At 40.6% G+C, this 16,965-nt stretch overlaps 1 protein-coding gene across 3 annotated transcripts in view; it reads left to right on the forward strand.

The window, feature by feature from the left end:
* The window catches only part of KANK2 (KN motif and ankyrin repeat domains 2), a 74,147-nt gene that overhangs the window by 22,194 nt on the left and 34,988 nt on the right, over positions 1-16,965 (forward strand). For all 3 annotated transcript variants that reach the window (XM_026679638.2, XM_087957084.1, XM_026679639.2), the window contains exon 2: positions 1,508-1,618. The gene's annotated coding sequence lies outside the window, so the exon portion shown is untranslated. The remainder of the gene's footprint in view (positions 1-1,507; positions 1,619-16,965) is intronic.

A 16,965-nucleotide genomic window follows, 5' to 3' on the forward strand; every position in this document is an offset into this window, starting at 1 on the left:
CCCTGGAACCAGTGGCGAGTGTCAACTGCACAGCAGTGTGCGCCGACTCACCATGCAACAGCCTTCCAATGCCCTTTAGCACCATCGAAAACAAGAATGCCGTTCCAGCCTAAAAGGCTGCCAGCGATCAGTACACTTTCGCTAGGACACCCTAAATGGCTGCCAACAACCACCAGACGTCCACTAAGACGCTCTACATGGGCATATGCCTACGCAACACCCTTTCCAACACCTTCCCAATGCCCTTTGACACCATGGAAGCAAGAATACCGTTCCAACCCTAAAAGGCCACCAGAAGCGACCACCAGACTTTCATGATTGGTACCAAGAATACCTGTCAACCCTAAAAGGTCGCCAGAAGCGACCACCAGACTTTCACCTTTGCTGCCAAGAGTACCTGTACACCCTAAAAGGCCACCAGAGGTGACCAGCAGACTTGCACCTAGAGGCTGAACTTGAAGATTGAACCTCAAGCTTTGCATGCTTTGCTTTGTTTGATGCTTTATTAATGTATACTGTTTTTCTTAGTTATATAGCTAACTGTTTATCTTAGTTATGTAGTTATATGCTATTCAGTTAGTATTACTGTCTACTGCTTATCTTAGTTTATAGTTAATTTTTTTTTCTGTTTTTAATAGTGGAATTTACAATTCCAGGTGGGGAGTGTGCTGTCCAGCCAGTGTATGGGAATTGGATAGTTAGGTAGCAATTGTGAGCTGTCCCCTTAAGGGAATGCATCATGGTAAATGTAGTTAAGGTATCCTGGGAAATGTAGTCCATATCACGTGACCACATCTGTATTCCTGATTGGCCACTAAATTGACCCTTGAGGGGTTGGAGGAGTTATCCTCACTCTTGGCTGAACTCACGGACTCGTGGTAACTGTTCTATTTCTACTGCTACAAAATGAGGGAAAAAGAATAGAAGATAAACCTTCTTTTTACCTACAAGACAGATATGCAAAGGATTGGTCATTAAAGAACTTAGTCACAAATGTAAGTTATGAGGATACCTGATGAACCAATAAAAGTACTTTGTTATGGATGTTTTGTGGAGTTTATCTATCTGCATCTGTACAGGATAAAGAACATACCTGATCCATGCTTACTTTTCTTATAATGCTAATTTTATTTTAAAAAATGTTTGTCACTTATAATAATATCGTACCTATTTTCTGTATTATTACTCATGTTTATACTTATACCTATTATTTTGTAAGTGATTGACAACTCAAATAAATAAATAAAATAAATAAATAAATTGGGGTGATTCAGAATGGAATTTTCTCGTTCTGCCCACTATTTTGTACATGGCAGCATTTGTTGAATGACTAACAGCTTGCTAGTGATTTGAATCTGAATATTCTAAGGTAAATTCCTGTATTCCTGTATGTGTGTGTGTGTGTATGTATGTATGTATGTGTGTATATATCTCCTTTTGCACAATAAAATGGAAATTTGGTGGGAAAATGGAATATCACATTGCCCTCTTAAATTTTGTTTTGCAGGGTCATAGTTGGACGGTTGGATAGAAAAGAAGAAGAAAAAAAGACAAACCAGCATGTGAATTCAGCCTTCTCTCTCCAGGCAACAGTGATAGGCATGTAGGTCTGATCCAGGTGAGAAAAAACCTTCTTGCTCAGGCAATTATTAGGGTTGATTTTGGGGTCTTCAAAGATTGTTTCTTTTTTATTAGTATAATAGAATACATGCCCTGGCCTGAATTTGAAGAAAACTGCAAAATATTGCCAGCTGCCAAATGGAGCTGTGCTTTTAAAAACCCAGTTCTTATTCTTATGTTGGAGAGCAATGGATCATACTTCTGCTTCAGGGATCACAAAATGATGGGTAACAATTTCCTTCTCTGCCATGTTATTTGTTGTTGTTTGTTGTGAAGGTATGTCCAACCCATCACAACCCCATGGACAACTTTCTTCCAGGCCTTCCTCTCCTCTACCATCCCCCGGAGTCCATTTAAGCTCACACCGACTGCTTCAGTGACTCCATCCAGCCACCTCATTCTCTGCTGTCCCCTTCTTTTATTGCCCTTAATCGTTTCCAGCATTAGGTTCTTCTCCAGTGAGTCCTTCCTTCTCATTAGATGGCCAAAGTATTTGAGTTTTATCTTCAGGATCTGGCCTTCTAAAGAGCAGTCAGGGTTGATCTCCTCTAGGACTGACTGGTTTGATCACCTTGCAGTCCAAGGGACTCACAGGAGTCTTCTCCAGCACCATAGTTCAAAGGCCTCTATTCTTTGATGCTCAGACTTCCTTATGGTCCCAGCTTTCACAGCCATACATTTCAACTGGGAGAACCATACACACTTTTGTTGGCAGGGTGATGTCTCTGTTTTTTAGTATGCTGTCTAGATTTGGTATAGCTTTCCTCCCCAGGAGCAAGCATCTTTTAATTTCTTGGCTGCAGTCCCCAACTTTTGCACTCTTCTTCTTCACCTGCATCAAGAGCTCCTCTTCACTTTCTGCCATTAGAGTGGTATCATCTGCATATCTGAGGTTGTTGATATTTCTCCCGACAATCTTAATTCCAACTTTTGATTCATCTACCCCTGCCTTTCTCATGATGTGCCCTGCATACAAGTTAAAAAGGCAGGGCAACAGTATACAGTCTTGCCAGACTCCTTTCCCAATTTTAAACCAATCAGTGGTTCCATGTCCAGTTCTCACTATTGCTTCTTGACCCCCATATAGGTTTCTCAAGAGACAAATAAGATGCTCTGATACTCCCATCTCTTTAAGAACTTGCCACAATTTGTTGTGATCCACACAATCAAAGGCTTTAGTATAGTCAAGAAGTAGATGTTTTTCTGGTATTCCAGCTTTCTCTATGATCCAGTGTATGTTGGCAATTTGATCTCTAGTGCCTCTGCCTCTTCAAAATCCTACCTGTACTTCTGTAAGTTCTCAGTCCACATACTGCTGGAGCCTAGCTTGTAGGATCTTGAGCATAACTTTGCTAGCATGTGAAATGGGTGCAATGGTGCGGTATGGTATATTCTTTGTCATTGCCCTTCTTTGGAATTGGAATGTAAACTGACCTTTTCCACTCCTGTGGCCACTGTTGAGTTTCCAAATTTGCTGGCATATTGAGTGTAGCACTTTTACTGCATTGTCTTTTAAGATTTTGAATAGCTCAGCTGGAATACTGTCACCTCCACTAGCTTTGTTGTTGCTCAGTTTTCCTAAGGCCCATTTCACTTCACATTCTAGGATGTCTGGCTCAGGGTCAATGACCCACCCCATCATGATTATCAGGGACATTAAGCTCGTTCTTCTATGTAATTTTGCCACCACTTCTTAATCTCTTCTGCCTGTTAGGTCCCTGCCATTTTGGTCCTTTATCATACCCATCTTTGCATGAAACCTTCACTTCATATCTCCAATTTTCTTGAAGAGATCTCTGGTCCTCCCTATTGTTTTCTTCTATTTCTTTGCACTGTTCATTTAAGAAGGCATTCTTATCTTTTCTAGTTATTCTCTGGAATTCTGCATTCAATTGGGTGTATCTTTCTCTTTTTCCCTTGCCTTTCGCTTCCCTTCTTTCCTCAGCTATATGTAAAGCTTCCTCAGACAGCCATTTTGCTTTCTTGCATTTCTTTTTCTTTGGGACGGTTTTAGTTGCTACCTCTTATGCAATGTTGCGAACCTCCATCCATAGTTCTTCAGGCACTCTGTCTATCAGATCTGTATATTCATTAGGAATATGATTTAGTTCATACCTGAGTGGCCTAGTGCTTTTCTCTACTTTCTTCAATTTAAGCCTAAATTTTGCAATGAGAAGCTCATGATCTGAGCCCCAGTCAGCTCCTGGTGTTGTTTTTATTGACTGTACTGACTTCTCCACCTTTGGCTGAAGAGCACATAGTCAATCTGATTTCTGTGTTGACCGTCTGGTGATGTCCATGTGTAGAGCCACCTCTTAGGTTGTTGGAAAAGAGTGTTTGCTATGACCATCGTATTCTCTTGAAAAAATTCTATCAGCCTGTGCCCTGTTTCATTTTGTACTCCAAGGCCAAATTTGCCTGTTATTCCAGTTATCTTTTGGCTTCCTACTTTAGCATTCCAATCCCCCATGATGATAAAGACATCATTTTTGGTAGAAGATATTGTAGGGCTTCATAGAACCGGTCAACTTCTTCATCTTCAGCACCAGTGGTTGGGGTATAGACTTGGACTACTGTGGTTTGCCTTGGATTCGAACTGAGATCTTCTGTCATTTTTGGAATTTTATCCCAGTACTGCTTTTCCTACTCTTTTATTGACTATGAAGGCTACTCCTTCTTCAGAGGGATTCTTGCCCGTAGTAGTATACCTGATGGTCATCTGAATTAAACTCACCCATTCCTAACCATTTTAGTTTGCTGATTCCTAAGATGTCAGTGTTCAGTCTTGTCATCTCTTGTTTGACCAACTTCCCTTGACGTCCAACTTCCCTTGATTCACGGATCTTACATTCCAGGTTCCTATGGAGTATAGTTCTTTACAGCATCGGACTTTCCTTTCACCACCAGATAGATCCACAGCTGAGCATCCTTTTGGCTTTGACCTGGTCGCTTCATTCTTTCTGGCACTACTAGTACTAGCCCTCTGCTCTTCCCCAGTAGCATATGGGACATCTTCCGACCTGAGGAGCTCATCTTTCAGTGTCATATCTTTTTGCCTTTTGGTACTGTCCATGGGGTTTTCATGGCTAAGATACTGGAGTGGGTTGCCATTTCTTTCTCCAGTGGATCAAATTTTGTCAGAGCTCTCTGCTATGACATGTTGGGTGGTCCTGCATGGCATAGCTCATAGCTTCATTGCGCTACACAAGGCAGGATCCATGAAGGAGCTGTAATGTTATAGTAATACTCTAAGAGAGTTATTCAGAGATGGCTAGCTCAGGGTCTACGACCTGGCTTATTAAATCTCATTTCATTGTGACAGGTTTAGGACTCATCCCTGTTGCACAACACAAGATTTGGCCAGTCAGTGATGGAGCTGGAACACAGTGTGATTCAACATCTGAAGTTCAGAACATGGTCTCTTTAAATTGATAAAGAAAAGGGGGGCTTTAAGGCAAAAGACTGACTTCTTCCAAGGGCAGTTTCTGAGGGAATGCAGAATTATATCATGCTCTGGTTGGAGTATCAGGCAACTGTGTCATAGCTTCTCAATAATCATTTACTGAGAATGAATTAATATTCATTGCTCTCTAATCAGACAAATGAAAGCAGAAACAAACATTTGAAAACAGCCTCAGAACAGGAAGAGAGAAGCACTGGGGAATTAATGGCTTGAAAATCAAGAATTCATGGCCATGATTATCCAAGAATCCAATCTAAAATGGACTAGATGAAATTGCAGACAGAACAAGGGCTAACTGTAAGGAAAGCTGGGAAAGATAATTTCCTGCAAGCCAGTGGGAAGATGCTTTTTGAATGGGATTGAATATGGAGATGATCCTGTTAACATCCCGTGAGTTTCTGAGAGGTAGAATGGGAGAAACAGTTTCATGATTCAATACAGATAGTCCTGGTAGTCCTTGTTTAGTGACTGCCTCATTATTTAGTGACCATTTGCAGTTACAATGGTGACAAAAAGTAACTTTGCAACCAAGTCTTGCAATTATGATCTTTGCAGGTTTGTACAACAAAGGAAAGCTGAAATAAAATCATGAGCACTGTCACATTTTACTTGACAACTGCTTTGCCTATTGACTAAATTGCTGGTCCCAACTGTGGTTGCTAAACAAGGACTACCTGTATTCTGGAGGCATTAAGGTGGATAATAGAGTGGTAAAAATCAGTTTTCATTTGAAGGTGTCTGAGGACACTTACTGCTTTATTTCTTTATATTTATCCCATGAAGCTATTTGAACTGATGTTTCTTCTTATCTAGTTTGGATTCTCCTTTAGAACTATTGCTCAAGAATATCATTCTTTGGGCAGCAATTATACGATCATGCTGAGGAAGTAATACATGCATTATGTGTATCCTACAAGCACAGATACTTATTACCTGTGAATTTCCTTGCAGTGCCTAACCTAGCCATTCTTCCTTGGACACCGAATCTTGTTAGAATAAATTATTGGAATAGATGAAACAAATTCCCATTTGTTTTCCTTACTGATTCAAAAATCCCTCCTCTCCCCTAGAGTTAATTCCAGGGCAAAAAGACACAAGGAGTATATGAACATTGGGCTTACATGTTACCAAAGTGATAGTCAACTTGATTAAAGTACAGATGACCCATGTGCAACCATGTGCAATCATCTGGATAGGAAGCAGGTTTGCAGAAGTATAACATCAGGCACTATGAGGAGAGATTTAAAAAACAGGTAATGCGAAGACCTTCAGATTTTGCTTACTGAGTAGAGAATGTCCCAGACTCTTGGAAATGGGAGAGGGAGAAAGTGAATGTATTTGTTTTCCAATTACTGTACATGCTGCCCCTACCTGGGCGGCATACAAAGTACAAAATAACATTTAAAAAAACAACTATGTGTATGAATAAGTTCTAAAATCACATTAAACTTACTGTAGCTCCTTAATGCCTTGCCTTCTGAAAACTTAGCAGGAAGAACCTTCCTCAGCACTTTGACCTCAGGATGGGCCAAGTGGAATGGAATATTCTGAAAAAAAGTGATAGATGTTGGATATACTGAGGCAAAGACTTAAACAATTGATTTGTGAGGTCATGAAAGAACAGTAGATTCAAGCTCTCAGAAGGAACCCCCTCAGATTTTCAGAAGCCAAAGTAATGTAGCTTCTCTTGGGTATCTGGTGGTTTGACTTACAAGGACAGAGCATATTTTCACCTTGGACAGCAAAGTGATTCCTGAAGGTTCTGATTGACCTACTATATATCTTCAATCATTGCAAGGATCCAATGAGCCTGCAATTTGCCATCATGTTCTCTATAGTACTGACCTGTAGAAAGGACATTAGTTTCCACTTTCCTAAATTGGTTGTTGCTGCCTCAATTATATTCCAACTGCAAACCCTTTGTTCTCCTCACCACTTCCTGCTCCAGGAAAATCCTGGCTGCCAAAATTCTTGATTCTTGCTATCCCATTAGTTTGGTGTTTTAGTTTCTACTCTTCCCTCATCATTGTGAAGATCTCTCTGTGGGTAAGAGGAAGTTCTCATGTAACAGCCTACGAAACTGTTTATTTTTGGAGAAAATTACTTCCATATAGGGGGAAAAGGCCAGCACTGTGTTCTGTCTCTTGAAGAATTCTCTCATCCTGCTGTTTTCACATAGAGCACCTACCCTGAGCTAAAATGTTCAATTTCCTCTTGTCCTTTGTCAGCAGCTCTTGAATTTACTATGTCATTAGTCTATGGCTGTTATTCTTGTAAATGTGTAACTGTAGAGCACATGCAATTTTTGGTAACTTTAGAGTGCACATGCAATTATCTTTGAAGATGCTAAGAAACCAAACTTAGTCCACAATACAGCTTTGGGATTAGTCAAGATTCAGAAATGCTTCCCTGATGTTCTACCCATTTCCAAGTCCAATCCATAGCACTGATTCTGATTTTACAACCTGAATGACTGAATTTTGCTGCCTTATGGATTGTGTTTTCCATACTAAACCTGCTTTCATCTTTGTTGTCATGTTTAGAGAAATTAAATTGGATTAAATAAGTCATTACTTGAAAAGCTTTTTAATTGTGCCACCCTCTCTTTTGAAATGTCCTCACCAGGGGCAAATCCTCAAAATCTTTTGGAGCTAGGCAAAAATGTTTTTATTTCCCCTGGTAGGTGTGGGGTTGGCAATATTTGACTGCACGTTCTGTTTCTGTAAACTTATCTATTTACTAATTTATACTCTCTGATAACTACTACTAGTTTTTTTCCCCAACTATATTATTTTTAGTCCATTCTGAAGATTTCATTAAAACCAATGTATTATTGTTGTTATTAATGTTAGTCATATCTCTCCAAGAATGTATTAGTTTTATATCTTACATAAGCAGATACATGAATTATATTTGCTTCAGTCTATTAAAACCTGTAAAATCCTCATGTCATCTCTAATGTTCCCTTGTTTCTCTCTTTCCATTGTCTTTAGCAGAATAATAGGGTCAGAAGGGATCTTGGAGGTCTTGTAATCCAATCCCTGCACAAGTAGGAGACCCTACATGAGTGTTGGAATTCAGCTGGTTCGCACAGGTTCAAATGAAGCGGTTGTTACCCCCCCCCCACTACCCAAGTAGATCCTGGGTACTGCACTGCACTGCAATGGAGAAACAGACAATGGAGCTGCCGGCATGAGGGAAGGAGGAAGTCACTTTCCCTCTTTCTTCTCCCTGCTCTTCCTCCTTCCCTTATATTGGCCACTCTGGTGTCTGTTTCTCCATTGCAGCACAGCACAGCACAACACCCAGAATCCACTTTGATGGGGGGGTGTAATTTAACAACCAGTTTGCCCAGGGTCAGGTTGGCCGTTGCGGGAAGCTCATCCTGTACGACAGTGATAGGACACTGGCTTGTTCTGCTGGCTTGTTCTCAGTGGCGGGCTGGAGAGGGGCACTTCATCCTGGGCAGAGTTGGGGCAAAGCTCTCCCACCTTCTGGCTCCACTACCCAAACCCTATGAACACTGACACCCCTTCCCTTCAAGGCCAGGAAGGGGCTCCAGCTTTCCAGTGGAGGGAGGCGGCATTCCCCACCCAACTTTCTTTCCCTGTCCAGGGCTGTGGAACCGGGTTGTCGGTAGGGATGTCCTGCCAATACCAACAGGGATCAGGGGGGCGGGCAGGGAGGCACAAGGATCCCCAAAATGCCAAGTGGATCTAGTGCATGCACACCGGCCAGCTGGCCTGTGCATGCGCACCAGAAATCGGAAGACCAGGCACACCGGAAACCGGAAGATCATGTATTTTTTCGGTTTCCAGCATGTAGGAACGTGCGCGCTCCCACCCACGCTCCGTTTTGGCACACGGTACCAAAAAGGTTATCCATCACTGGTCTATAGCAATGCCATTCTTTTTTCCTTTTATAGTGACCCATATAGATCATCCTTGGTTTTGTGCATTTATGTAGGTATATAGTGATCTTTTATATATAATCCTCCTGTTTCTTTTGAATAATTTGTAAGCTTCCATTAGTACATTCCAGTAATGAGTTTCATCCCACTGTGTTTCAACAACGGCAACTATATCATATTTACCTTCATGCATTAGTACATCAAGTTAACCCTGTTTGTTCCCTAAAGTTTGAGCATTCTTGTATAAGCATTTGAGTCCTTTATGGGTCTTAAGTATATTTCTTATATCTCCTACTTTGTATCTGGGTTTTCCATCCTTTCCATCACTGTTTTTCCTTTTTTCCTCCTCTTCTTTCTCTTTACTCGCTACTTCTTTATATAATTGGTTATCTAGTTATTTTTTTGCTTGGAATTTAAAGGTCTTAAAGATTGCTCCTCTCCCCCTTCAATTTTAGTTTAAAGCCTTTTTGATAAGATGAGCCAGTCATTTTCCAAATATATCCTTTCAAGTTCTTGTGAACTCCATCCCTTGCCCTTCATGTAGGTAATAGCAATAACACTTACTTATATACCACTTCATAGTGCTTTACAGCCCTGTCTAAGCAGTTTACAGAGTCAGCATATTGCCCCCAACAATCTGGGTCCTCATTTTACCGACCTCGAAAGGATGGAAGGATAAGTCAACCTTGAGCCTGAGAGAATCAAACTGCTGAACTGTTGACAGCAGTCAGTCAGCATAAGTAGCCTGCAATATTGGATTCTAACCACTGTGCCGCCATGGCTGATGCAGACTATGGTCTAGGAAACTGAAGTTCTCTTGACAACACCAGTTTTTAAACCAGTGGTTCATTTCTAAAATTCTTTGCTCCCTCATTGGATGTTGGCCTTTTGTTGGAAGTATAGATGAAAACACCACTTATGCTCCTAATTCTTTAATTTTCTTTGCTAGCTGTTCGTAATCTCTTGTTATTGTTTTCAGATTCATTGTTCATTTTGGTATAGTCTTCATGTTCAGTTTGGGATTCCTTGCTTTGTTCATTGAGTTTCAGAGTGGCTAGAGTTGCCTCTAGACCCTTTACTTTTTCTTCTAGTAATTCCTATAGTTTACATTTGATACATACTTTGGGTCTTCTGTGAGCATAAGCTGAAATTTATGACACATTTTGCAAGTCATGATAGTATCAGTCTTTATTTCCATGACTTTGTTCGATAAAAAATTAAAATTTCTAAAAATCAAATATTTTCCCTGTTGTGAAATATCAGTTTATGATAGTTTACGAGAGTTCTTGGACTTTTGTTCTCTGTCTTGAAAAATTCATCACTATCTTCCCTGTTTTGAAGGGCCTGTCTTTTTTTTTTTTTCATGTTTTATTATTTTTCATCTTAGATCATTAAGAATTTAAATTTTTCTAAAGAATTAAGATACAGTGCATTCAGAAAGTATTCAGACCCCTTCACTTGTGTCAATTTTGTTACTTTGAAGCATGGCGGCGGCGGCAGCATGCTGTGCGGCTGTTTTTCAGCAGCAGGAAGACTGGTGAGGGTTGAGGGAAATCCGCTGAATGGGAGTAAAGTACAGGGATGATATCCTTAATGAAAACCTGTTCCACAGCACTCAAGACCTCAGACTGGGCCGAAGGTTCACTTTCCAACATGACAATAATTCTAAGCACACAGCCACAACAACGAAGGAATGGCTTAAGGACAACTCTGTGAATGTCCCAGCAAAAGCCCTGTCTTGAGCTCTATTGAACATCTCTGGAGCGACCTGAAAATGGCTGTCCAATCTGTTTGCCATCCAATCTGACTGAGCTTGTGAGGATTTGCAAAGAAGAATGGTAGAAAATCCTGCAATCCAGGTGTGCAAAGCTTGTCGCATCATACCTAAAAAGACTCGACGCTGTAATTGCTTCAACAAGTACTGAATGAAGGGTCTGAATAGTTATGCCAATGTGATATTTCAGTTTTTTTCTGTTTAATAAATTTACAGACATTTCTAAAATTCTGTGTTTACTTTGTTGTTATGGGGTACTGATTAATGAGAAAAAATGAATATCAACAACTGTAGAATCAGGTTGCAGTAGAACAAAATTGACAAAGATGAAGGGGACCTGAATACTTTCTGAATACAATGTAAGTAAACTTTTTTCAATTTAACTGAAAAAAATTAAAAACTTTAAAAATAATTTAAAATTATAAATTATACTGGCATTTAAGAGTTGAAAAAAGATTAAAATTTGAAAAAAAGAATTAAAAAACTGAAAAAAAATTGAAAAATTAGAAATGTTTTTTAAAAAATTCAAAGTTTTTAAAAATTTTAGACTTTAAAAATTTTAGACTAAAAGTTCTTGGCACTTCTTTTGTTAGAAATCTCATCCTGTTTTCTAGGCAATGCTTTGCTCTTAACGCTCTACTTCCTGCCTTGAAAGGGATCTTTCCTTTCTGTTCACAAGTGTTTTGTACTTATCTTTTTCCTGCCTTTTGGTTGCCTGGCCACTGTCGGGTTTTCAGGTACAATATGCTGATTTGGATGCTCTGCTCCGCTTAGCTGGTCCGCTGCACTGCTCTCAGCTGCAGCTGGTCTGTTGCACTGCTCTCAGCTGTGGCTGGTCGATCGCAATGCTCTTAGTCGCTGCTCTGGGCACTCCGCTCCTTTGTGGATTGAGGTTTATTTATGACCCATTTTATTTTGTTTAAATTATGGTGATAGTTCCCCAATAATAACAACAGAATACCCTATATGACCAGGCTTGAAATTGTGGGCTTGGACAACCTTGAACTATGCCACCTACGGTTGGACTTAAACATAGTACACAAAATTATCTGCTACAATGTCCTTACCAGTCAACAACTACTTCAGCTTCAGTCGCAACAATACAAGAGCACAAAACAGATACAAACTCAATGTAAACCGCTCCAAACTTGATTGCAGAAAGTACGACTTCAGCAACAGAGTGGTCAATGCCTGGAATGCACTACCTGACTGTTGTTACATCCTCTAACCCCCACTCCTTTAACCTCAAATTATCCACTATTGACCTCACCCCATTCCTAAGAGGTCAATAAGGGGCGTGCATAAGTGCACAATTGTGCCTCCCGTCCCTGTCCTATTGTCCCCTACATATTTCCTGTATTCTTACTCATGTTTATACTTATATCTATTACCTTGTAAGCGATTGACAAATCAAATCAATCAATCAATCAATAATAAAATAATTGAAGTCCCTCTTGCTAGAAAAGGGGATGAGTGCAAAATGCTAGGATGCTTGGGTCTCGTTTTGTCACAGTTTGTCAGTTTCCAAGGAATAGAAGAGCCATATCCACAGAAAGAATGGGGACACAATGATGTGTGACACACTCCTTGGTGGACCAAAGGGCCCACATCAAGCTAAAACTGGGACTTTATCTTAGTCTGGGAACCCCCTCAGAATCTGATCGGGTAGAAAAGGTAATATCTGGAAAGGCAATCAATGGATGTGTCAAGATCAAGACAATGGTAAATCCAGCATTCCTGGATCTTTACCTTGTCTTGAGAAGTGCAGCATGATATTGTAGTTTTCTTTTCCAATTATCCATTACTTAGAATAAGGCTTTAAAAATGCTCCTCTTTGTATACACATAATTTGACAAAAGAGTATCTTCTCAAAGATGGAAGGTGAGGCAGAAAGTTTTCAGAAAATGTCTCATATCAGTTTAGTCCTTTCCTGAGCTGGGCCATCTCCTTGCTTGCAAACAATTATTGTATGAAGCTGGCAGCTTCCCAAATCATTTTTTCATTAAAGCTAACCTCATTCTGAAGAGCCTGAGAATATTTCTGCCAACCCCAGAAGGGCAAATTAAAAGGATCATAAATAGTTTCTTTAAAAAAAATGATCTTGCTTGTCCCAGCAAAGTCATTCCAACCAGATCCTTAGATTGTAGCCCCAGCATAGCAGTGTTCTTTCCTTCAATTCCCAGGATAATTGACTCTGGGATCTGGCTTCTTTCTGGTGTCAGTAGTGAACTTAGTGGCAGCTGTTTTCATTGCAGTGCTAATGAAATGAACCAGATGTTTCTTGCAAAGAAAAGCTGTTGAATCGAAACAGAGAGCCCATTGAGAATTATTTTCTTTTTCATGATATGCCTCTTTTCAGCTTTGTAGCAACAGCAAAGTTCATGTTAGAGCATGTGGGCTCAAGCACCTTAAAAAGTGCACATTGCTATCAAGAGTTATGATGCATGCAAGTTTCTGTACCTGTTAGCCAGTGACCATGGCAACATGGCTGAAAATAATCATTGGCGTGTTTGCTAAAACTGGGTTTTGCTAAGTCCAGAGTTCTATCACCATTACATTTGAACTGTCAGGTTGAATCCCAAGTTATGTCTTTAACATGATTTTCTGAATTGTAGCAGTGACTACAATTTAATGATTACTTGACTTGTTGGATTTTAAAACCCATGCCAACCACCAGCTATGGAAATGAGGTTAAAGAAGGAAATGAAGATTTTGGTTTGTAAACAACTATATATCTGTCTTTCTCCCATAAGCAGAGCTTAATTAAGGTTAGGTCCACACAATATTTTTTGCCATTTCAAAAATAGTTCTGCACCTGTGGGGTGGATCTCCCATTCTGCTCTTAGCCACTCTGCTGATTTATTTCTGGCTCAGATGCAATACTTCTAGAATTGCAGAAAGATTGTTCATTTCCAAGGTGGTTTTCCCCATTGACAGGGACGCTTGTCTCAATCCAATCCTGAATATCCTAGTCACTAGCAAGCATTAATCTGCTTTCATGGAGCAACACCATTCCTCCCCCTCCCCCCCCGAAGTCTGTCACATTTGAAATAAACTTTTATTTTCTTCCACCCCAGCATATTTTCCTTCAAAGCAACCTTCTCCCCCTTTCTCTTCCAGATAGAAAATCAGATTCTATTCTATTAAGTAACTTTGAAAGGATTTTTGTATTGATATCTAACTGCCCCAAGCATTAATTGGTGGTACCAATGGCTTATACAAAAGGGACATGGTGGCTCAGTGGCTAAGATGCTGAACTTGTCGATCAAAAGATCCGCAGTTCAGCGGTTCGAATCCCTAGTGCCGCGTAACGGGATGAGCTCCCGTTACTTGTCCCAGCTTCTGCCAACCTAGCAGTTCGAAAGCATGTAAAAAATGCAAGTAGAAAAATAGGGACCACCTTTCATGGGAAGGTAACAGCGTTCCGTGCACCTTTGGCATTTAGTCATGCCGGCCACATGACCAAGGAGACGTCTTTGAGCAGCGCTGGGTCTTCGGTTTTGAAACGGAGATGAGCACCACCCCCTAGAGTTGGGAACAACTAGCATATATGTGTGAGGGGAACCTTTATCTTTATGGCTTATACATGAAAAAAAAACCTAAAGTACTATAATTTGCTTTGGTATAAATGCTGGTACCACCTGTGCACAAAAACAACAACAACAGGAAAAATCCATCTGAATGCTGCTGGTTGCAGCATCCTGTTTTCCACAGACACCCTAAAGAGATCCAACTCAGGGCAGGAAGGCAACAGCAACTGATATTTGGGACTCTACAGCAGGACCTTCCATATAACTTTTTTTTGACCCTGAACATTTTAAAACAAGGGTGAAAAGGAAGTTCTCTAGAGTTAGCAATCTTGTCTACCTATATGTGCAGGTGAAGGAAAAATCTTCAGGAAGTTAAAACACTGCTTGCTTTACAGAAACTTACTGCATATGAGCTTAACTTCATGTAGACCATAGGTCTACTTTATGTTCTTTCACACCTGTGTTCTTTCACATGGAAGGTTGCAAGGGGGAAGCCCACATGGGGGAAAATGAAGAAACTACTTCAGAGAAGTGAAGACCAGCTGCTGCTGACAGACCCGTCCTCATTTATCACATCCTTTGGAAAGGCCATTTCGGGTCATCTGTAGTGGTGACTTGTCTAACTCAGCTTTTCCCAACCGGAGTCCTCCAAAAGCAAACTCCTCTCACCAAGAAATTCCTCTCCAGGCTTTAACCTAAGAACTTGTCCCTTGTGCCTAGAACCACTCTTTTAAAAAAGCAAAATTATGAAGAAGGGTTCTTGAATATATACAGAGGGCATTTTGTCTCTCCAGCATCCTCCTGGTTCAATTAGCTTTTCTGGAGCCGTGTGTGAATTGCAAGGCAGACCCTAGGCCAGCAAATTCATCCCTGGCCAGTTCCTTGCAGAGGGAGTCACTATGCTTCACACTCCTTGTATTTATTCTGCACCACTCCTCTACTCTGGCCCAGGCATTCTTCTTGAAAGGGCTTTTGCAAGCCTGCTGCTGCCAGGCCTTGACTGCAGTTGTTGAAGGAGTGTGATATTGGGAGCAGACTGAGGCAGCAGCCCTGTCTAGAGGATTGAGGCTTTGGACAGAGAAAACTCAGAGTATCTGCTGACCCAGCGCTGGGGAATTTGAAGTGGGTTGAGGGGGGAGAGTCAATGAGCAAGGAGGAAATGTCCTTCCCTTCTGATTTTCCTCGTGACTGTACTTTGCAGCCAAAAAATGTGAAACCCTCAATGAGAAAATGGATAAGGAGACAGGAATGTTTATGGTTTTGCCACAATTTCCCCATAAATTTGAGAGATGCTGCTCCATGGAAAACAAAGTCCCATTCAGTTCCTCTGCTGTTCTTGTCCAGCATTCAGGCTCTCTGACAGATGGGAAACCCAGATAGTCTCCATTCTCAACATCTGCTCAGCAGGATTCAGCATCTGCTTCTGTCATGGTCTCCAGATTGTTAAGCAGGCTCTAAATGTGGCATTTTAAAGGTAATCCATTGTGACAAGGGCTGAAGCTGTGGGCTAGCCTGACAGGCAGCTGGAGTCAACAGCCTCAGGTTGAGCCTTAGGGAGGGGTGGGAAGAGTGAAAGAGTAGCAACAGCTGTCCTGTTCTTCTTGACTGAGCTATTTGGCTCTCCTGGAGAAGAGAGAAGTGTGTTCTCCCAGCTTCTGCCTCTCCAAACCAAGCTTGTTGCATCTGGATGTGATGGAGAATGTTTCTCCCCAGTCCAAACTCTGGCTTCCCTAAAAACTTGCCTGAGCCATTTTGATATATGATTTGGGGTGAAAAGAGACATGTTACATGTCCAGGGAGTTTCCTTCTGTGGAAACTCCTAATCAATTCTTGGATGTCAATTCCCCAATGTTGCCCCCAGCTGCTATTTCTCCCTAATATGCTAATAGTAGCAAATATGCTATATGATCAAATTTAGGTAAATTGGTTGAGTTGTTGGGGCTGAATATGTAGCCCTGCTGATCATTAATTCTATCCGCTTCTACTGTGTAGAAGAAACATTTTTTAAAAACCATTCTAGGTCCTGATAGGAATCCCAGTTAAGTAAATTTATTTATTTATAAAATTTAGATAGTTATCAAAACCACATTGAGGTGGCTCTGGACAGTTTACAACACTTTAAAAAGTCCACTGCATAATAAACCCACACCCAATCCCATAAAAGATTATTCTTTTATTGACTGAATAATCCACCCAATTACCCACTGTATTTGGTAAGTTAAAAACATAATAAACATTTAATTTTACCGAGAAAAGTGTTCTATGCATTTGGTTTAAATAGTTGCTAAACAATATGAAGACCATACTCTAGTCTAAAGGAATCCATAATTATCTACTTTTAACTACTCTTTCATTACCTAGACCAGGACTGTCAAACTTGCAGCCCACGGGCAGATGTGTCATGCACTGGCCATGCCCACACCTGGTTTAGCGAAGGGGGGAAGTTGCGATATGTCACGTGATGATGTCGTGACAACACGAGTTTCACCCCCCTGATCTAGGCCCTTATCTTGTTTCAGCAATTACAAGAGATTGTATTGTCAAAGACAGCCAAGATACAGATAGTGTATTTGAGAAAGTATAAAAAGGCCTTGCATATTGACCTAATTTTGGTCCCCCATATACAAAAAATGGAATAAAAAGGATCCTAGTAATTATAGACACACTC

The sequence above is a fragment of the Notechis scutatus genome, chromosome 2 (genome assembly GCF_049901735.1).
Source record: "Notechis scutatus isolate UNSWTSFEM ecotype Mainland chromosome 2, rNotScu1.2, whole genome shotgun sequence".
Classification (NCBI taxonomy): Eukaryota; Metazoa; Chordata; class Lepidosauria; order Squamata; family Elapidae; genus Notechis; species Notechis scutatus.